The sequence below is a fragment of the Balaenoptera physalus genome, assembly GCF_965194825.1.
Source record: "Balaenoptera physalus genome assembly, chromosome: 4".
Taxonomy (NCBI): Eukaryota; Metazoa; Chordata; class Mammalia; order Artiodactyla; family Balaenopteridae; genus Balaenoptera; species Balaenoptera physalus.
This window is the reverse complement of record NC_138891.1, coordinates 137692141-137715212: the sequence shown is the minus strand read 5'-3', so window position 1 is coordinate 137715212 and position 23072 is coordinate 137692141. Positions and strand designations below refer to the sequence as shown.

At 41.7% G+C, this 23072-nt stretch overlaps 2 long non-coding RNA genes across 2 annotated transcripts in view; one reads left to right on the top strand and one right to left on the bottom strand.

Moving 5' to 3' along the window:
- Window positions 1–23072, top strand: part of LOC309659289 — a 44131-nt gene that overhangs the window by 1465 nt on the left and 19594 nt on the right. The window contains exon 2 of the long non-coding RNA XR_014262711.1: window positions 20556–23012. This is a non-coding gene — a long non-coding RNA (uncharacterized lncRNA). The remainder of the gene's footprint in view (window positions 1–20555; window positions 23013–23072) is intronic.
- LOC309659309 overlaps window positions 7447–23072 on the bottom strand; it is a 117314-nt gene continuing 101688 nt past the window's right edge. The window contains exon 2 of the long non-coding RNA XR_014262739.1: window positions 7447–10853. This is a non-coding gene — a long non-coding RNA (uncharacterized lncRNA). The remainder of the gene's footprint in view (window positions 10854–23072) is intronic.

Here is a 23072-nt window from a genome sequence, read left to right as displayed (position 1 = left end):
AAAGCTGGGAGAGAGAGAGATGAAAGCATGTTTTTATACAGTAGTAATCATCTAAACATCAGCGTGTGTGGGTCTACTTGTAGGATGTTGGGTGGCTCTCCTTGAGGGCACTGTTTTCTCTTTGAAGGATGAGTGATTTGAGGTCATTAGCAAGAAGGATTCTTTTAGGAAACTTGAGGAAAGCATAGCCATCTTGCAGAACGGGAAAGTGAATTTATTAGGGAATTAGGCAGCATTGACCAGCAGAGTTGGGGGCCCATATGAGACCTGTGGTCATAAATGTCAAGACAGCACAATCGGCCTCTTTCAGTTTCCCCCCAGCATCGTCCAGTCCCTAGTGCAACTGGTGGAGGAAGTTGGAGGGTTGGTGTTTTGCCAGGCTCACACAGCACAGGGAAAGATGTTTGCAAGGAAAGGATTGTAGTGTAGGGCTATGGCCTCTAAGGACAGAAGAAAGGACACGAGAGGGTCGGAAATTCATAATAAGGGAAACACAGTAGGGTTGATGGAGCAGAGCTCTCTGAGGGCAGGGCACCCCTGGAGGCGAAGCTTGGAGACTGGAGCCAAGCCGGGTCCTGGGGGTCAGTGTGGGATGCTTTGAGATCCAGATCTCAGAGGTTGCACAGATGAACCACATGAAGGGGACAGGGAAATCTTGTTGGTGTGAAGGAGGTCAAGGGACTGGGAAGCCAAGACACTGGATGGATCCTGCACATAGCTACTGACCTCCTCAGAGATGAGGAGGGAAGAAGATGCTGAACAACGTGCTGGCCTCAGGGTCTGCGCCCTCTGCTGTTACTGTCCTGAAATTCTTGATTTTTCTTTTAAACACTTGTCCTGCATCTTCATTTTGCACTGGGCCCCGCAAATTATGCAGCAGGTCAGTGAAGGGGTGTTTAGGGTGGTTTGGAGAAAGTCTGTTGCTCATAGCAGTCATTCCCAAATTTTTCACATCAGAGTGCCCTGGGGGATCTTTTAAAAAAAAAAAAAAGTGCTGATGTCTGGCTCCATCCCCAGACATCGTGATTTAATTGTGCTGGGGTGTTACCCAAGCGTTGGGACATTTAAAAGCCCTCTGATTCCAATGTGCAGCAAAGGTTGGGGAACATTGGGTTGCATAATGAGGAGAGTTAATTGGTTAAAAGTGACACAATCTTCAAAAAAGAGCTAGGGTTTTTTGAGAGAAAGGAAGAGAAAAGTTCGAAAGTTCGAAAATGGCACAGGCTCCAGTCCCCTCCCCTCTCCTAGATGTCCAGTCCTAATCCCCAGAACCTGTGGATGTCCCTTTGTATGGCAAAAGGGACTTTGCAAATGTGATTAAATTGAGGATCTTGAGACGGGAAGATATCCCTGGATTATCTTGCTGGGCACAATGTAATCCCAAATCTCCTTATTAGAGGTAAGCAGGAAGGTCAGAGGCAGAAGAAGATATAAGATAAAAGCAGGGAGAGGGAGGGAGGGAGGGAGGGAAGGAGACTGAGACTGATTTGAAGATGCTCCCGTTGCTGGCTTTGAAGATGGAGGAAGGGGCCAGGGACCCAGGGATACGGGTAACCTCCAGACACTGGAAAAAGCAAGGAAATGAGTTAGCCTCTGGAGCCTTCAGAAAGAACATAGCTCTGTTGATGTCTTGATTTTAGGGCTTCGAACCTCCAGAATTGTAAGTTGATCAATTTGTGTGGTCTTAAACCATTAAATTTGTGGTAATTTGTTACAGCAGCAATCAGAAACTAATACAGTTAACACGGAGGATTCTCCCCTTACCTCCAGGACGGAGTGAAAACACCCTTCACTTGTACCCAGTATGGCATCACACGAAGGATTTGAATTGTGAACAAATCTTAAGAAAATACTGGTTTAGGAAAAACTTTGATACCTTCCTGAGTGTTGAGGAGAAATGAATTATAGGGAAAAAGCTGCTTGACACCTTCTGACTCATGACCTGGTTGGTGGATCTGAGCAGAAGTAAGCTCTTTTGCCGTATCCAAATATCCACCGTCTAAACGGCTCTGTGCCCTATTCAGAAGTGATGGGTTCTGGTGTTTTTTTTATACCTTTCTGACCCCCTTCACCGTTCCTCCCTTCCCCTCTGGCAACCACCAATCTGTTCTGTTTCTATGAGTTCGGTTTTTTTTAGATTCCATGTACAAGATCCTACAGTATTTTTCTTTCTCGTTCTGATTCATTTCACTTAGCCTAATGCCCCCAAGTTCATCCATGTTGTCACAAATACAGTAACAGGATTTCCTTCTTTTTCTGTGGCTGAATGATCTTCCACTGTATGTACACCACATCTTTATCCATTCATCTATTAATGGACACTTAGGTTGTTTCCATGTCTTTGCTATTGTAATTAATGCTGCTATGAACATGGGAGTGCACGCATCTCTTTGAGATAATGTTTTCATTTCCTTTGGATGAATATCCAGAAGTAGAATTGCTGAATCACGAGACAGTACTATTTTTAATTTTTAAAGGAACCTCTGTACTTTTTTCCATAGTGGCTGCACCAATTTACATCCCCACCAATAGTCTATAAGGGTTCCCTCTTCTCCATATCTTCTCCAGCATTTGTTATCTCTTGTCTTTTTTTTTTTTTTGTCTTTTTGATAACAGACATCCTAACAGGTGATAGGTGATATCTCATGTCTTTGATTTGCATTTTCCTGATAATCAGTGATGTTGAGCACATTTTCATGTACCCATTGGTCATTCGTACATCTTTTTTGGAAAAATGACCATTCAGGTACTTTGACCATTTAAAAATTGGATTATTCGTTTTTTGCTATTGAGTCTTATGAGTTCTTTATGTATTTTTGGATATTAACCCCTTATAAGCTAATGGTTTCCAAATATTTTTTCCATCTGGTAGGTTGTCTTTTCATTTTGTTGATGTTTTACTTTGCAGTGCAGAAGCTTTTAAGTTTGAAACAAGTCCCACTTTTTGTTGTTGTTGTTGCTTTGTGCTCTAGGTTTCAAATCCATCAAAATCATTGTCAAGAACCATGTCAAGGAGCTTTTCCCCTACGTTTTCTTCTAGGAGTTTTATGGTTTCTAGTCTTACATTTAAGGCTTTAATTCATTTTGAGTTCATTTTTGTGAGTGGTGTAAGATAGGAGTTTAGTTTCATGTTTTTTTAAACATGTGAATAATCAATTTTCCTAGCACCATGTATTGAAGAGAATGTCTTTTCTCTGGTGAGTATTCTTGTCAAATATTAGTCAAGTGTATATGTATGGGTGAGAGAGCTATTCTTGAGGCCACCGTAGTGACTGTCCCTTTGGTATCCTGGAATTGGTTTCTGGCCTCTATGTTCACAGTGACCCAGGGAAAAGGAGTGCTGTTTATTGTAAACATTGCTGACTTGGAGCAAGACATTCTCCCTGCAGATGTGGTATGAACCAGTTCAGTGTGGTGTCTGAAAGGCTGGGCTCCGTGCCTGAAAAGGGCATCAGCTGTGCCCATGCTAGGCTGGAGAAGGGTTTTGGGGAGGTCGGGGATCTTTAGTACCATCAGGCTGGTGAAGCACAAGTGCTGAGAAATGTGGGTCTAAGAGCCCTTAGCCCTGTTCTTGGGACCCACGTCACTGCTGGTTCTAGAACAGTATTGCCAAGGCTGGGGAAAGCCAGCCATTTTTGTGCATTTCTAGTGAGTATGTAACGTAGTATTACTTCCTTGGAGAGGAATTAGGCCCTATCTATTGAAATTTAAAATATACACCTCTTCCTGGAAGGGAAATTGTTGGGGGAATTTATCCTACAGGTAACCTGCTGTGGGTGTGAAATGATGCCAGACAAGGATGTTGTTGAAAAGCAGCTCCCAGCCAAGTTGTTGCAAAGGTCACAGGTTATCCAGTAAGATGATAATGGTTGTAAATTATTTAAAGTGATACATTTTAACTTGTTTATCATCATTGGAAAGGTACAAGGGTTTAAATTATATTTGAACACTGTTTGTATGCCTTTCTCTGTAGACCTCAGTAATTATTTTGGGCCCGTTTATGTAGTAATTGGTGGTAGACAGTGCCCTCTGCTGGCCTGGTGGCTACACTTCATGGCATGTTTATCTGTTTCCTGTGCCTGTCATATAGCAAAGTACCCCAAACTGCGTGGCTTTAAACAACAGGGATTTATTTTCTCACAGTTCCGGAGGCCAGAAGACCTGTATCAAGGTGTTGTCAGGACCATACTCCCTCTCAAAGCTCTCGCAGAGAATCCTTCCTGGCCTCTTGCAGCTTCTGGTTGTTGCCAGCACTCCGTGGAGTCCCTTGGCTATGGCAGCACCACTCCCATCTCTGCCTGCATCCTCACGTGGCCTTCTTCCCGATGTGTCTCTGTGTGTCCTCTCCCCTTCTTCTGAGGACACTAGTCATTGGCTTTAGGACCTGCCCTAACCCAGTATGACCTCATCTTAACTAATGACATCTGCAAAGACCCTATTTCCATATAGAGTCACATTCTGAGGTAGTGGGTGGACATGAATTTTGTGGGGACATCATCCAACCTACTACTAATCTTTAAATTAGTAGTTCTTAAACAACAGACTAATCTGTTGTTTCATTTCAATTAGTATAAACAATGACTTATTCCCGACTTTGTCGTAAGTAAGGATTCTTGCCTACACGTATAATATGTCACTTCCTTTTGCTATAATTTGCTCTTATAGTCATACTTTTTTCTATCATCATATGATATCTTTACTGTTTTTTGTTATCTGGCGTTAGGTGTCTCTAAAGAGAACTTGATTGGATTGTTAACTTTCTTTTCCTTCCCTCCCTTCCTGGCTTTTTAAAAAATGATAGCTAATCTTTATTGAGTTCCCGCTCTCAGCATTTAATACTGCAACCCCTTTTATTATAAGATGAGGCTTGCTATACTGTAGAGCCAAGCTTGGGGGACTCCTTTTGAAAGCAGACTTGAAAGCACCTCGGTAGCCACACTGATGTTCTTTCACAGCCGTCTCACTGCTTTCTGCTCCTCTCTGTTTCAACTTGTGGTGGGTACATCCAGTTATCAGTGGTCTATAGAAGACAAGATTGTTTAGCAATCATTTTCCAGAGACATTGTATTCCTTGGGAAAGAATCTTTGTGCTGCTGTCAAAAGACATATTTATCCTCTGCTATTTAGCAACTCTTGTTCTTTGAACCTTCCCTTAAAAAAAAGAGCAACAAACCAGCTTTATTAAGAGATAATTCACATACTGAATAATGCACCCATTTAAAGCACACTGGCTTTTCATATGTTCACAGAACTGTGCAACCATCACCACAATTTTAGAACAGTTTCATGACCCCCCAGATACCCCATACCCATTAGTAGTTACATCCATTCCCCCTGAGCCCTAGGCAACCGCTAACCTAATTTCTGTCTGTAGATGTGCCTATTCGGAACATTTCATATGAATGGAATCATAAGATATGTACTCTTTTGTGACCGACTTCTTTCACTTAACATTATGTTTCAAGGTTTATTTGTGTTGTAGTATCTCATTGGCTTTTGAACTTCACATTTAGCAAGTCTGATTTTTGATGGGTTTTTATAACGAACTTTTAGTTCATAGAAATATTTATTTCTAAAGGTATTAATTGAACACAGTAAAATTGATGCAATAAAGGCATTATAGACTTTATGGCTTTAGAAATCAGTTTTTAAAAACTATAAATATAAATATGGTCAAATTTTCAGAATTTTAACTAATTGAAACATTTCAATATTCTATTTTGCTCATCTATACTTAATTTATTTTACTTTTTTAAACTTAATTTTAAAAATTTGTTTTAAAGTGCTAAGAAATTGCTGACTTAAAATATATTTTTTAGGGCTTCCCTGGTGGCGCAGTGGTTGAGAATCTGCCTGCTAATGCAGGGGGCACGGGTTCGAGCCCTGGTCTGGGAAAATCCCACATGCCGTGGAGCGGCTGGGCCCGTGAGCCACAGCTGCTGAGCCTGCGCGTCTGGAGCCTGTGCTCCGCAACAAGAGAGGCCGCGATGGTGAGAGGCCCACGCACCGCGATGAAGAGTGGCCTCCACTTGCCGCAGCTAGAGAAAGCCCTAGCACAGAAACGAAGACCCAACATAGCAATCAATCAATCAATCAATAAATCTTTAAAAAAATATATATATGTATATATATTTTTTAAAGATCAAATTTCTGAAGCTGTACAAGTCCTCAATACCTTAAATAATTTATATCTAAATAGAATTTTACAGATAGATTCCCATTACCAATTTTAATTTTAAAATTAAAACTGTGTATTAGTAACTTATTGCTGCATAGCAGATTACTCAAACTTAGCGGTTTAAATCAAGAAACATTTGTTTTCCCACAGTTTCTGTAGATCAGGAATTTGGGAGTGGCTTAGCTGGGTAGTTCTGGCTCAAGGCTCGTGAGGTTACAGTCAAGATGTCAGCTGGGGCTGCAGCCTTAAAGACTTGACTGCAGCTGGAGGATCCCTTGACTCATATGGCCTTTGGTTGGAGGCTTCAGTTCTTAGCCAAGTGGACCTTTCCGTAGGCTGCTTGGGCATCCTCAAGATGTGGCTGCTGGCTTCTTCCAGAGCAAGTGATCCAGGGGTCAGTGAGAAAGACAGAAGCCAAATTGTCTTTTATGACTTAGTTTCGTAAGTTCCATACCATTACTTTGCTATGTCTGTTGGTCACACAGGCCAATTCTGGTCTAATGTGGGAGAAGACTACAAAGGGTATGAACAGGAGGCAGGTGTCATGGGACGGTCTTGGCTGGCTACTACAAGCTGGAAAGTCATCTGACTCCCCAGACTGACAGTTATTCCCAGAATAATCTGAAGTCAGTTGTTAGGTAAAGATTAGGTCAACACTGGCCTTTTTTTTTTTTTTAAACATTTGAACATCTGAACTTAAAGAATACTGCATGGGCCATATGAGAATATATTTTATACGCGTGTGTGTTGATGACAGATGGAAGTCATAGTAATCATAGTTCAGGCACACAGAATGGGGTTGGGCAGCCATTGAGAATCCGGACTCAAGATACATCCCTGCACCACTGAGAACTGAAACTTTCTGAACTGTACCAAACCCAAGGATACATCTGCTAGCTGCAAGCTTGTGGTCTCAAGGTTTCCCCTTGCAACTTTGTAGATATATCAGACCCCAACCAATCCTTGCTTAACAAGCACCTTTATTTTTTTTTTCCAGCTCCAATCAGAATCCTTGACAAACGACTTAGGTAACTGGGGCCTTACTTTTTTTGCCTTTATAAGCTTCTATTTTGCAGTCCAGTGGCACACAGTTCAAGTACTTATTGAATCTGTGCCTCCTGGCTGCAGTCCTAACAAACCCCAAATTAATGCCTCTTTATTTCAATCAGGTCTTTGTTTCTGAGATTTTGGTTTACAGTGTGTGTTTGTGTTTGTGTGTATGTATATTTTATTTTATTATTTATTTATTTATTTTTTTAAACTTTGGGTTTATTTATTTATTTATTTATGGCTGTGTTGGGTCTTCGTTTTTGTGCGAGGGCTTTCTCTAGTTGCGGCAAGCGGGGGCCACTCTTCATCGCGGTGCGCGGGCCTCTCACTATCGCGGCCTCTCTTGTTGCGGAGCACAGGCTCCAGACGCGCAGGCTCAGTAATTGTGGCTCACGGGCCTAGTTGCTCCGTGGCACGTGGCATCTTCCCAGACCAGGTCTCGCACCCGTGTCCCCTGCATTGGCAGGCAGACTCTCAACCACTGCGCCACCAGGGAAGCCTTATTTTATTTTTTTTAATAAAAAAATTTATTTATTTGGCTGTGCCGGGTTTTCGTTGCAGCACACGGGATCTTCGTTGCGGCGTGCGAGATCTTTGTTGCGGCATGGGGGATCTTTTTAGTTGAGGCATGCAGGATCTAGTTCCCTGACCAAGGATCTAACCCATGCCCCCTGCATTGGGAGCATGGAGTCTTAACCACTGGACCACCAGGGAAGTCCCTGTGTATGTATATTTTTAAAGTTTGTGCATTTAAAGCAAAAATTCAACTTTTGAAAACGAGTTTAAAATTGTACACTAGCAATCCCTAGTCAATCTTATAAATTGAATCCTGAAGAATTATACAGTTAGTAGTGTGATATCTGCACATGCTTGAGGAAAGACTGCATCATTATTTTGAAATAAAAGTATGCTGTCTAGTATGGTAGTCACCAACCACACGTGGTTATCAAACACTTGAAATCGAACTAGTCTAAATTGAGATTTGCCATAAATGTTAAAATTTCAAAGACTTAGTACACAAAATTATAAATTATCTCACCAATTTTCATACTCATTACATGTTGCAGTGATGATATTTTGATTGTGTTGGGTTAAATAAAATATGTTAACACTAATTTCATCCATTTCTTTTTATTTTAATGTGGCTACTACAAAATTTAAAGTTACATGTGCTTGCATTTATGGCTCACATTCTCTTTCTTTTGGAGGGAGCTGATTTGAAATGGAAAAATCTGATGGAATTTAAAATCCATTTGCAATACCATAAGAAAACATTAATCTCAGAATAAAAACAAAAGCTACTCGATTTAAAGGATAGATTGTTCCCTTGAGCTATGAGTTAAAGAGATCGAATGTTGGGAAATCTGGTTAATGGTGAGAACAGACAATTTTTGGAAATGGGGAAAAAGTCTCCTGTTTATTACTACCTACTCGAGCAAATAAAGTTTCTCATCAATGATAACTCTAAAAAATTTGAAGAGATCATCTTAAAAAAGTCACCTTCATAGACAACAAATTTATGGTTACCAAAGAGGAAAGGGGGAGGGATAAATTAGGAGTTTGGGATTAACATACGCACTAGTATATGTAAAATAGATAACCAACAAGGACTTGCTGTATAGCACCGGGAACTATACTCGATATTTTATAGGTAATAGGTAATAACCTATAAGGTATAGGTAATAACCTTATAGGTAATATAAGGTATAGGTAATAACCTTATAGGTTATAAGGTATAGGTAATAACCTATAAGGGAAAAGAATCTGAAAAATATAAATGTATATATATGTATAACTGAATCACTTTGCTATACACCTGAAACTAACACAACATTGTAAATCAACTACACTTCAATTAAGAAAAAAAAAAAAGAAGAAAACCTTAAAAAAAAAAATCATCTTGATCAAGAATTGCCTGTAGAGTTGGCCCTTATTATTCGTGGATTCCTATTTGTGAATCTGTCCAATCCATCCTCAAGGTGCTGTCACAGTCATCTGCAGACATGCGCAGAGTGGTCAAAATATGAGTCGGCCAACATTCAGGTTCCCAGCTGAGGTCAAAAAACAGGACATTCTGCCTTCTTGTTTCTTCTCCCATCCTTTAAATAAGTGTCCTTATTGTGTTTAGTTAGTGCCATATTTTTTGCCTTTTTGTTGTTGATTTTGCTCTTTGAAATGGCCCAAGCACAGAGCTGAAGTGCTGTCTAGTGTCCCCGAAGTACAAGAGGCTTTGATGCGTCTTATGGAGAAAATACTTCTGTTAAACATTTTTTTTTTTTTTTTTTTTTGCTGAACTGTACAGCATGCGGGAATTTTAGTTCCCTGACCAGGGATTGAACCCGGGCCCACTGCAGTGAAACCACGGAGTCCTAACCACTAGACCACCACGGAATTCCCAGAAAATACCTGTATTAGATAAGCTTTGTTCAGGCATGAGTCTGTCAGGGAGGAAAAATAATTTCCCCTCCGCTCTTCTGAGTTCTTAGCTGATACCCTTGTAATAAAAGATCCATAGGAGAAGAACGAACAGAAGTTTATTAACATGTCTACCTCATGTATGCGTGGGAGATAATTAGGGAAAAATGAGTAAGAATTCAGAATTAAATACCATCTTATAAGGAAAGGGGAGATGGATATAGGCCTCTTAGGGCAGAGTAAATGGTTTTTAGGAAAGATGAAGGGGCCCTTAGGAGATGAGATGGGAGGTATGATAGTTGGTGACAGTGTTTCTCTGGGTGTGGTGTCCACTTCCATTCTCTTCTCCTGTGATGAGAGTCAATCTTCCCAGATGATGACACTCCTGGGGAGGAGATTGATGACATTTTTGGGGGGTCTGTCTGGATAAGGGGCGTTCACAGGAAGCCTGTTCCCACATTTGCTGTTTATGGTGCCTACAGCCCCAAATAATCAATATACCAATATGGTCTAGTTTGGGATGGCATGTTCTGAACCCCAACAGACGTATTTTGGAGTGGCATATTCTGCTACCTTCAAGTTTTAGTGCTGTTAGGCTGTGAGTTCAATGTTGAATCAACAATAAGTTACAACCAGAAAAAAGAAGGGGAAATTTGCCGATTTGTACGTGAGGCCTCTCTGGAAAGTGCTCAGGTAAAACCTGTAGTGTGTATCGACGCTAAGGAAAAGATGGAAAGGTGGCTAAACTCGTGAATTTACAAGATGACGACTCTTTTTTTTTTTTTTATATTACAAAGTGTAGGAGAGAGCATCATCGTGAGGCTAAAGCCAAAGACATTTGCAGTCACATTATCCAGGATCAGGAAAATTGTTAAACCCTTCTTGGCTAGCACTGGCTGGCTTGCAGGTCTCAAAAGGAAAGGGTTATGTGGAAGAGCGTGTTTTCAATGTTAATAAAACTGGCTCGTTTTACAAGGATGTTGGCAAATGAACTCCTGTAATGCAAATGGAATTTTGGTGAAAAATGTTCTGACCAGAGGCTTACAGGAACCTGACCCCAAGAGGCAACAGTTCAGTATCCACTAATGCAGTATTTGCAGCTACTTTTTACTGTGAACAATGAGAATCAACTCTGTGGCAAGCATTTAGCCTCATGTTAACAACAAAAACTTAAAGGAAAAAAATCAAGTTTCTTAAAAAATTGAAAAGACTACAAGTTTTTTTTTTTTTAAATTAATTAATTAATTAATTTATTTTTGGCTGCATTGGGTTTTTGTTGCTGTGCGCGGGCTTCTCATTGCGGTGGCTTCTCTTGTTGCGGAGCATGGACTCTAGGCACGTGGGCTTCAGTAGTTGTGGCACGCGGGCTCAGTAGTTGTGGCTCACGGGCTCTAGAGTACAGGCTCAGTAGTTGTGGCGCGTGGGCTTAGTTGCTCCGCGGCATGTGGGATCTTCCCGGACCAGGGCTCGAACCCGTGTCCCCTGCATTGGCAGGCAGATTCTTAACCACTGCACCACCAGGGAAGCCCTAGAAGTTTTATACAAATTCAATATTTAATGTTTTCCCAAGTGCTTCATATTTTATTCTTATAGTATGTAATATAAAGAAAATATAGCAACCTTTACTATCACAGCTCAGTGTAAATGGCCTCCGTGCCTCCAGTTTGCTTCAATGTGCTATACAAACATTAGCATATCTGTGTGCTTTCAGATGAGAAAAATTGGGAAGTACTACAACGCAGACTTACTTATAACTTATTCCCATGAGACTCAACAGCCTAATGACTGTCCTTAGGAGAATGGTTTAATAGCCATATGATGGGATGCTATGTAGCCATTGAAAAGAATAAGGCAGCTCTAAATGTAGTAAAAAGGAAGAGGCTTCAAAATATATTAAATGAGAAAAGTAATTCCAGCAGTGAAAAGCTGGAAGAAGGACCTCAGTTCTTGTCTTCTTTGAAGAAAGAATTCAGCAAAGAGACCAAGATTGTGAAAAAGATAAAAGCATCTATTAGAAGCAAAGTATGTGTAGAAAAAACAAAATACGTGTAGAGGAAGCAAAGTACCTGTGGGAAAAAAAAAAAGTACATGTGAAAGAGTGTACAGATGAGCTTGGAGTGAATCGCACCCAGTAGGGGAGGCTTAGGTTGCTTACCTAGGGGCCGTTTTCTGGCCATTCATCTCCACATTTGGTCCTGGTGTGGGTGCGCATCTCTCAGCCAAGATGGATTGCAGCTGGCATCTTCTCCCTCCTGTTGTCCTTCCCCTATACTGAGGGCCTTCTCTGCACATGTGTCGGGCTGGGAAATCCACCAGAAAGTACCCAGTCAGGGCCCAGTGCTCCTGCTGGCATCCCATCTCGAAGCGTCAGCAGGATACCAGTTGCCGCTGTTCAGCCTGGGGCATATACATCTCCTACTCAAAAGCATGGTACCATATAGGGTGTATATTAGTTTCCATTGCTGCTGCAGTAATTTACTGCAAACTTAGTGGCTTAATACAACACAAATTTATTATCTTACAGCTCTGTTGGTAGGAAATCTGATGCAAGTCTTGAGTGGGCTAAAATTAAGGTGTCAGTCAGGCTGCATTCCTTTTTTGGAGGTTCTAGGGGCAAATTCTTTATTTTTTCTTTTTCTCTTTCCTTTTTCCAGCTTCTAGGGGCTGCCTGCATTCCTTGGTTTCCTACATCTTCAAAGCCAGTAGCATGGCATCTCTGACCATCCTTCCATAGTTACCTTTTCTTCTGACCACAGCCTGGAAAGCTGTCAGCTTTAAGGATTAATATGATGACATTGGGCCCACCTGAATAATTCCTAATATTAATGACATCTGCAAAATCCCTTTTGTCATGTAAGGTAACCTATTCCCAGGTTCTGGGCATTAGGAAGTGGACCTCTTGGGGAGGAGGCATTATTCTGCCTACCATAGTATACTACCATTTTGTATAAAAAATATTTATTTCAACAGACTATCTCTGGAAGTGCACATAAGAAACTGGGTAGCTGGAGGATAGGGAGGCTGACGTTTCACTGTATGTATATCCTTCTGTTCGTTTTGATTTTTAATCAATGTGCGTGTGTTTATTTAAAATAAGTGAAGAAAAATGTAAAGCTCTTAAGTTGTGTGGTGGTTCATCAGTGTTGTTTGTTTTGTGTGTCTTCAATACCAAGTGATTTAAAAAAACAACAATCAAATGCTTTCAAACACCAAGAGGGTCACTCGATGGTACCCTTTCAGTCTTTCTGATTGAGTCCTGGTCACAGGGTTTTGACCTTGCCTGCATTCACTCATCTTGAACCCAGCAAGGATGAATGATGGTAGGCTTTAGCACACAGACCTGTTGCATCCAGTTTCCCTGATATCTTTACAATCCCATTACATTTGAAGCCTGTTTCCTCCTCTGTGAGATAGGGGTTATAATAGTACCAGCTCATGGAAGTGTTAGGAAGACTAAACAAGAATCTGCACAAACATATCTAAAGAGGCACAGCTAGTAAGCACTGGGTAAATGTTAGCTGTTGATGTTCACGTCCACCTTCCTGGTTAGGCAGTTTCCCCACTAACTCTCCTATTTGTGTCCCAGTCCACCGGTCTTTGGATGCCTCAAACATTAGATTCAGACAAGAAAGAACTGTACCTCGTGTATTTAGCTTTACAGGCAATACTTCATTCTAGATCTACACTCTGACTTCCCCAAATCGGGACCAGCTCCACAAAACTAATTTGCATGCAAGATAATGTTAAGGCATACCAGAAAATCAGACGTCTACCAGAAAATAGAGTTTTTAAAAAGCTCAAAAGCTCAGGCATCAGGACCTGAAATTGAAGGCAGAAGCAAAGGTAAAGCACATAGTAGGTGCTCAAACAATGCTCCCCCACCCAGTTCTCTGGGACTTTTGTCAGTCTGAGGACTTCGTTCTCACTGATCCTTATTCAAGGACATTCTATCATCTTTTTGATCATCCAACTTACTTGGCATAAATTCCAGCTAAATATATAGTTTCCTTCCTGGGAAAAGTTTTTATCATTTCTTCTTTTTCAGGTACATCACCACTTTCTCCCTGCATACTCATGGTGAAATGTCTGTTGAGTGTCTTAGTGGGAGTTGTGTGTGTTTTAATGTGGAAAAGATAACACTTGTTAAAGCATAACCACAAAACCCTTATCTAACCTTAAAAAGATGAACAGTTGCTAACCAAATATCGAGCCAGCATTTAAATTTCCACAATTGTCTCATTTAAAAATATTTTATTTGCCATAAGATCCAAATATGATACATTCATCGCAATTGCTTAAATCTCTTAAGCTATGTTTCCAGCTGCAATTTTTTTTTTAAATAAGATGATATACTTAAAAAAAATTTTTTTTTATTTATTATTTATTTATTATTTATTTTTGGCTGTGTTGGGTCTTCGTTTCTGTGCGAGGGCTTTCTCTAGTTGCAGCGAGCGGGGGCCACTCTTCATCGCAGTGCGCGGACCTCTCACTGTCACAGCCTCTCTTGTTGCGGAGCACAGGCTCCAGACGCACAGGCTCAGTAGTTGTGGCTCACGGGCCCAGTTGCTCCGTGGCATGTGGGATCTTCCCAGACCAGGGCTCGAACCCGTGTCCCTTGCATTGGCAGGCGGATTCTCAACCACTGCGCTACCAGGGAAGCCCTAATTTTTGTTTTTTTGTAGCAGTTTATTTTTTGAAGACAGCAGGTGGTTGGTCCTGAGAAGCAAGTTTAGAGCTTTGAGATGCATACAGTCAGAGATATTTAACACTTGACCAAATATATGATGCCAGTCTAAAATATTTTTACAATCAGAAAAAAAGATATTTAGGGACTTCCCTGGTGGCACAGTGGTTAAGAATCTGCCTGCCAATGCAGGGGACACGGGTTTGATCCCTGGTCCAGGAAGATCCCACATGCCACGGAGCAACTAAGCCCACGTGCTACAACTACTGAGCCCACGTGCCACAACTACTGAGGTCCACGCACCTAGAGCCTGTGCTCCGCAACAAGAGAAGCCACCGCAATGAGAAGCCCGCGCACCGCAATGGAGAGTAGCCCCCACTCGCCGCAACTAGAGAAAGCCCGTGCGCAGCAACAAAGACCCAACGCAGCTAAAAATAAATAAATAAATAAATAAATAAATAAATAAATTGATTGATTAAAAAAAAGATTTTTATAATTATGATATATGGCTTAAAGTAGCAACCATAATTGCTACTTTAAGCCACTAAGTATTGGGGTGGTTTGTTACATAACTGTAGTTGGTTTGTAGAATGGCTTTTCCCTTTCTGGCCTCTGTAGTTACAGGAAGGCCTGCAGAAGCAGGTTGGAGGGAATTCTAAGTGGTAGTCCACTGGGCCCACCACAGTCACCCTTTCCTTCCTGATTTGTGAAACGTTTTATATTATTAAGGATATTAACTCCTATTTTTGAGGCTATAAACGCTTTCCCCAGTGCTTCGTCTGTATCTTCTTTTGTTCAGGTAGCTTCCTTCATACATAGACACACCCCCAACATGTACGTGCACTAAATCAGTCTTTTGCTTTATATCAGTAGTTTCTTGTCCAGCTGACATTTTTTGCAGTTCTACTATACAAATGTCCTCTTGTCACCTGCCAATATTCTTTCCAAAAATTCACCTAAATCTTTTAGGAACTCAGTCTCCAAAGAATCTTTTTAAACTCTTGGGTCTTGAATGTTTCAAAGTCAGGTGACTCCACAACAGGCCAAACTCAAGGGAGTTTCCGGCCAGTGGGCAGTGGGGACCACGCACCCTCTCATCTTACCTCCCTCATATCTGTCAGAAAGTGATCATATCGTAAAACTTCTACACTCTTGTTTTTTTTTAATTTATTTTTTTGAGGTATAGTTGAATTACAATGTTGTGTTAATTACTGCTGTACAGCAAAGTGACTCAGTTGTACACATACATACATTCTTTTTCATATTCTTTTCCATCATGGTTTATCACAGGATATTGAATATAGTTCCCTGTGCTGCACAGTAGGACCTCGTTGTTCATCCATTCTATATATACCAGTTTGCATCTGGTAATCCCAAACTCCCACTCCTACTCTCTCCCTCCCCCGTTTATTTTTTCTTAAGACTTACTCAAGGACTAGTGTAATTACTATTGGCTCAACTGTTTTATCTTACTTAGATAAGCTTAATAAAAGTATTCTTCTAGCAAAGTTAGCTAATTAGTGCAGAGTTCTCTGATTAATGGTTCATATTTAGCAAAGAGATTATGGATATTTGAAAACAGTCTATTCCTTTTACTGTTATGTAAGGAAACCCATTCCCCTGTCATCCTGGCTTCAGTAACTATCAATACATGAAACTCTTGTTTCATAAATACCTCTCTCCACCCCTTCCTCCTTCATCCCACAGGTTTGTTTTAAAATCAAGGACATGCTGTTTTCTCCTAAATAGCCAATATATACCTCTAAAATATAAGGACTCTTCTTTATTTTTATCTTTTATTTTTTATTTTTTTAATAATTGTTTTAATAGATTTATTTATTTTTATTTATTTATTTTTGACTGCATTGGGTCTTCGTTGCTGCACACGAGCTTTCTCTAGTTGTGGCGAGCGGGGGCTACTCTTCACTGCGGTGCGCGGGCTTCTGGTTGCGGTGTCTTGTTGTGGCTCGCGGGCTCTAGAGTGCAGGCTCAGTTAGTTGTGGCATGTGGGACCTTCCGGGACCAGGGCTCGAACCTGTGTCCCTTGCATTGGCAGGTGGATTCTTAACCACTGTGCCACCAGGGAAGTCCCAAGGACTCATCTTAAAAATACAATGATCACACCCAAAGGTAGTAATTTCTCTGTATTGATTATTCAGTCAGTGCTTAAATTTTCTTGATTGTCTCAATCATTTTAGAGTTTTGTACAAACCAGGATTTAATCCAAGTTCATACAATCACATTGTGCTTCATCTATATGTCTCTTAAGTCTCTTTAACCTATGGCTCTCCTGTCCTACCACCCCAACTTAAAAAAAGAGGGAAACATGTCATTTGTCCTGTAGAATTTCCCACAGTCTGGAGATTGCCGATTGCTGCTCTTAGTATTCTGTGGCTTCCTTTATTTTCTGTAAACTAATAGTTCTGTATCTATAGGCATAATCAGATTCAGGTTAAATTATTTAGTCTGACTCTATCAAATATATATGTACTTCCATCAGGAGTAACATGATATCTGGTTATCTCTTTTCATGATTTATGATTGGGACATCTTAAATTAGAATATACCCCCTGAATCTTCAGTAGGTAATGAACCAGACAGCCCATAATTTCAGCCCCCTTGTAGGTAAAGCACACACACACTAACTCTCCTGGCTTGCCTGCACACTCACACACCACGGCTTTCTCGTGCCCACAGAAGTAACAACAGGGCAACAGGAGGACCCAAGGGAAGGATGGCCTGCATGAGGCTCCAGGTGATAGAGTAAGAGCAACAGACTCAGATGTGAGTATGTGGACTGATGAACAAAGTAAGAACACATGGAACTGGAAGGAAAGGAGCCCCATCTTGAGATGTTTCTTACAACCATATTGAAGTAAACTTTTTCTAAATTGTGCTTCAACCCAGCCAAGCAATAAATACTAATTTTATCAGTTGATTCACACAGATTTGGTTTTCATTAAATATATGAATTTATTTTCTCTTCCTCCAACTCATTATAGTCCGTACTTTATAAAGGTTAACGGACAACCCTTGCAATAGCTTAAAAAATTATTTTCCATAATTTCCTACAGAATGAGAAATACAGTTTCCTAATACAACAGGGAAGTAAGATTTTAGACATGAAAGATTATCTTTATATTGAAACTCATTAGGGAAAAAGTCTTGTGGTCAAATACAGCCGGATGTGAACTAGTAATTTAAATAATTTATCAACAATATGTCATAATGTAATAATGGCTAAATATTATTTTATTTCATTTAATCCTCAGCTCTATGAGATGAGTCTTATTGCTCCCATTTTATAGATGAGAAAATTGAAAAGTAGGAGTTAAATTACTCATCTATGAGTATGTTTTAGATGAAACATTTTAATCTTTCATATGGTAGTACTTTCTGACTTGATCTCATTCTGTAGAATAACTGCTTTAAATGTTTTCAAAGAATAAACATATTTAAAAATCAAATTCACTCTTAAAAGATAGATTCCCCACATTTGGAGAAATTAAGGAGATGGGTATAAGCCTAGAAAAAAACTCAGAGGACTTCCAAAAAAGCTGACCAGGGGAAGCGGTCCTGTGATCAGTACATGGCTTGCCGAGGTGATTACTTGAAGAAGAAAAACTTATTTGTATTGAAAAGTACGGTTATTGTGACATCTTGCTGACACTCTCCAATAATATTCTCTCCTTCTTCCTTTCATTAATAGAAAATCATTTAGGTTTTTATCATGGAGATTTTTCTAATGTATATAAAACCAGAGACAAAGAGAAATGTGGGGTTCATTATATACCAACGACTTTTACCAGTTGTCAACTCATGACCAATGTTTCCTCCATTTCCTCACCTATTTAATCTTCCTTTTAACTGAATTAAAAAATTTTTTTGATATATAATTCACATACCATATAACTTCACTCATTTGGAGTATACAATTCAATGGCGTTTAGTATATTCACAGACATTCACAAATATCACCACAATCAACTTGAGAACATTTTTATCACATTGAAAAGAAACCCTGTACTCGGTATCAGTCACTCCCCATCTCCCCCTAATTGCACTAGCCCTAGGCAACCACCAATCTACTCTCTGTCTCCATAGATTTGCTTATTTTGGACACAGTACAAATGAAACTGTACAATACGTACTCTTTTGTGACTGGCTTCTTTCACTTAGCCTAATGTTTTCAAGGTCTGTCCATGTTGTAGCATGTATCAGTACTTGGTTCCTTTTTATTGTCAAATAATATCCCATACCATGGATATCACATCTTATTCATTCAACTCTTGGAGTTGATGCTTGGAGTTATTTCTACTTTTTGATTTTTACGAATAATGCCACCGTGAACATTTATGTACAAGTTTTTGTGTGGACGTATGTTTTGATTTCACTTGGGTATATACCTAGGACTGGAATTACTGGGTCATTGGGTGATTCTAGGTTTAGCTATATGAGGAACTACCAAATTGTGTTCCACAGAAGCTGCACCATTTTACTTTCCAACCAGCAGTGTATGAGGGTTCCAAATTCTCTGCATGCTCACCAACACATGTTATTGTCTGTCTTTTTATTCTAGCCACCCTATGGGTATGAAGTGGTATCTCATTGTGGTTTTTGGATTTGCGTTTCCCTACGGCTAATAACTCTGAGCATGTTTTCATGTGCTTATTGGCCATTTGTATGTCTCCTTTGGAGAAACATCTATACAAATCCTTTGTTTTTTTTTTTACACTTTTTATTTATTTTTATTTTTATTTTTTTGGCTGCGCTGCATGGTGTGCGGGATCTTACTTCCCCAACCAGGATTGAACCCAGGCCCTCGGCAGTGAGAGCACAGAGTCCTAACCACTGGACCACCAGGGAAGTCTCAGAAATGCAACAGATTTCTGTATATTAATCTTGTATCCTGTAACCTTGCTGAATTCGTTTATTAGTTCTAACAGATTTGGGGTAGAGGCTTTAGGGTTGTCTACATAGAGTATCTTGTTATCTGCAAATAGTGCCAGTTTTACCTCTTCCCTTCCAATTTGGATACCTTTTACTTCTTTTTCTCCTCTGCCCCTTTTTCATAAGGACACCTGTGGTGGCATTTAGGGCCCACTTGGATAATCCAGGATAAGCTCTTCCTCTTGAGATCTTTAGTTTAATCACATCTTTTGCCACATAAGGTAATACAGAGTCTGGGAATATGGAAGTGAATATACCTCTGGAGGGGCATTTTTAAGCCTGTCACAGAGGTTTGTTAAATAAACCAAACAGAAAAGTTCATATGTAATTCTCTGTTGCTAGCATAAGAAGACAAATCCAGTAGCTTAGCTCCAAGGATTGGGGTAAGTTGTACTTTGTCTTCAAGAATCTACTGGAGTGGGCTTCCCTGGTGGTGCAGTGGTTAAGAATCCGCCTGCCAATGCAGGGCACACGGGTTCGAGCCCTGGCCTGGGAAGATCCCACATGCTGCGGAGCAACTAAGCCCGTGAGCCACAACTACTGAGCCTGCGCTCTAGAGCCCACAAGCCACAACTACTGAGCCCGCACACCACAACTACTGAAGCCGGCGTGCCTAGAGCCAGGGCTCCGCAACAAGAGAAGCCACCGCAATGAGAAGCCCAGGCACTGCAATGAAGAGCAGCCCCTGCTCGCCACAACTAGAGAAAGCCCGCGCGCAGCAACGAAGACCCAACGCAGCCAAAAATAAATAAATAAAATAAATAAATTCATTAAAAAAAAAAAAAGAGTCCACTGAACCTTTCCAAACCAACATCTCTCTGTTGCTAACTCTGGCTGTTGGCGGGGCCCCCAGCCCCTCCCGAAGGCAGTGGGCAGAGGGCCACAAGCTCTGAGAGGACATCCAGCCACCCACTGGCTCTTCAGCATCCAAGAACAGAGGGGACCACTCTCTGAGTGCTTCGGAGGTTGTGAATAGGGAGGAACCTGGAAGAGGGGGAACTTCCGTTCCCTTCTGCTGCTCCCGCCATCCCCCCAGCTTGGTAAATCCCTTCCTCGGGGGGAAAAAGGGCTTCCCCTGCTGGGCCAGCCCTCCTCTCTGTGCAAGGGCAGCCAGCTGAGTTCTGGTGCCAGCTGGGCAGCTGCCTAGAATGTTTTGCAGCCTGGCGAGCTGCCTGCGAGCGAGGCCGTCCCACACCATGGCCCTGGGAGCTTGGGTCTGCAGAGGTAGTTGGAATTGTACAAAAAGAGTGACACATAACACCGTATCTTCCTTCACAGGCAGACCACGATGGCCTCTCAATGCAGCAAATGAAGCCCTCTCTCCCAGACCAAGGCCACTCCCTGGGAACAACCCCAGATGCTCCTGTGTGATAGGAAAGAAGATTGGGGGACCCCTGGGGGCTGGCTGAGACCATAACTTACAAAAGGCTGAACTGAGGAAACTGGATTTCTCGATTCACACTAGCCCAAAAGACCATGAAAAACAAAGGCTTGATTCTTAACAGTCATGTGGCTTTTTGGCCTCTGGCCATGAAGCTGAGGACAGAGGCTGTTTATTCCTGCCATGCATTTTGAAGCTCCCTGAGTTGATAACCGGAGCTCCTTCAGGACAGCTGTTCATGCTTCTTCTCTCCCCTAATTCTCTATGGAAGCTGCCAAGGTGGGGAAAAAATTTTTCACTGGGGAGAAATAGAATTCCAACAACAAAAATAGTTAGTTCTTTCTCTGAGACTGACCACAATCATTTTATCTACTGAAAACTTCTAAATGGAGCTTCTAGAAAGGGTCCTGGAAGAGATTTTAGCGATCAAGGAAGAAGTTTTGCACATGCCTAGAAGCCTCAGACAATCATGGATCAAATCTGAGGCAAAGAGTTCCTAGGACTCAAAAAAAATCTTAAAGCTACTACATATAAAAATGACCTAATGAGCATGACTGAAGTATAGGTCTGTCAAAATAGATGTGACAGTGAAATCTGCATCAAGAGAGGCTTGGGTCTCCTGGGGCCAGTTCTGGTGCAGCCATGTGGTGTCACTGTGTTAGAGGCATGCAAATCTCTGAGGCTGTCCCTGGGAGGACTCAGTTTATTTGCTCAATTTTTGAGCTGATTAATGGGGAGTGTAGGCTGGCCTCACAATACTCTGGAGCCAGAACATGCAGTGATGTTGGAGATGCCTTGGAAAACGGCTCTCATTGTGCTGCAGGCTAGTGATGGGAGCAAAGCCCAGCTGAGTGGTAAATTCCTGGGTCAATAAGAACACAGAGTTCCAGCCAGCAGCACAAAGATCTGGAAGAATGTGACTTGGGAGGAATCCAAGAACGGCTGAAAGAGATTGATTCTAAAAAAGCCACCGTGCCTGGGATGGCGGTAGCCTGGTGGTCATGGGGGCAGATAATGTTGGAGCAGTGGGTAGAGGCCCCTGACTGCTGGTTGTAGGACTGGAGACCCTGACTGTGCAGGGGAGGAAGTGGGGCAGTCTGAAGCATCCTTCACAGAGGCTAGCACAGCTGGGGCCCGGATTTCATTTGTGGGTTTGACCCCTAGAATCTCCTTGGCACTGATGACCCCAATCTCCTGCTAGTGCTGAAAACATGAGCCTGGTTGGCATGGAGACCTGGGCAGAAAACCCCCTAGGTGCCTCTGGTCTGTGGGGAAGTAGATGCTGGAGATGGAGCCTGTGAACGTCAGAATGGTCATCTTCATGCTCAGGTCAGCCCGTGCATCTTGATGGAGCAGAGGAGCTGCCCTAGAGCAGCAGCAAACCCTGGTTTTTTGGTGAGATGTCACCTGCTGGGTCAAAGACTTCTTTCTTGAGCTGAAGCTGGCCGCTGATGGGCTGTGTCTACTGGTCACCTGGATGAGAAGCTTCTCGTGAGGGACAATGGCTTGAGAGGTTGAGGCCTCCAAAAGCTGGTCTTGACAGCACTGACCTAAAGTGACCCTTGCAATTCAGATCAACTCTCTGAATTCTGCTGTTGGGTTACCTGTCCGGAAGCAGATGCTCCTGATTTGGAGGATGAGGTTACTCTGCCCCAAACGCAATGCTGTAACGATGATGTTTCTCGGCCCCAAATGGCAACAGGCTGGGTCAGGCCTCCTTTGGAGCCTAGAACATTGTTCTGAAGCTTCTGTTCATATTGGTCAAAAACACTGAGAGTTCAGTAATTTTTCTTGTTGGGTTTTTTTGTACCTTGTAGTGAATGATGGTCCACAACATTAGGTGGACTTCATAAGCTGGGTTCAGAACTGTGTTCTCCAAAATCAGCAACCTGAATCCTGCAGGATATGTGTTCCTGTAGACTGCCTCCTGGATTTGTGTCTTCTGTTTGAAACTTGTGGTCTTCCTCCTGAATACCAGGATAGTTTCCCTGTGCTCGGTCATCCTCTCCTTCTGAGAGATGCAAGTTAATGCACAGATTCCAAGAATTTGAGAATCCTTGCAGCTTTCTGTTGGAGGAGGTAATTGAGGTGACGTGACCACCATTTGACCCTCCAGATGGACCCAGGCCATGTGGGGCTCCTGCCCCCTCCCCTGTCCATGGCATGTACCCTCTGCCCACCGTCCGCACAGTGGGAGCTGTTTGCAGGGACACAGCTGAGAGAGTAAAAGGTGTGGAGACCACCTGCACTGTGCACACAGTTGAACCCAGTTAAAGTCTCTACAGAAATTTTTAAGATACTGTCAGGTGGGTGCTGAGATCTACTCACCTTACAGCCCAAGACAAGCCTTGAAAGTAAGTTCCTTTGCTTATTAAACCTGCCACCTACCAATCTGGAGTGCTTTGCCTCCTTCT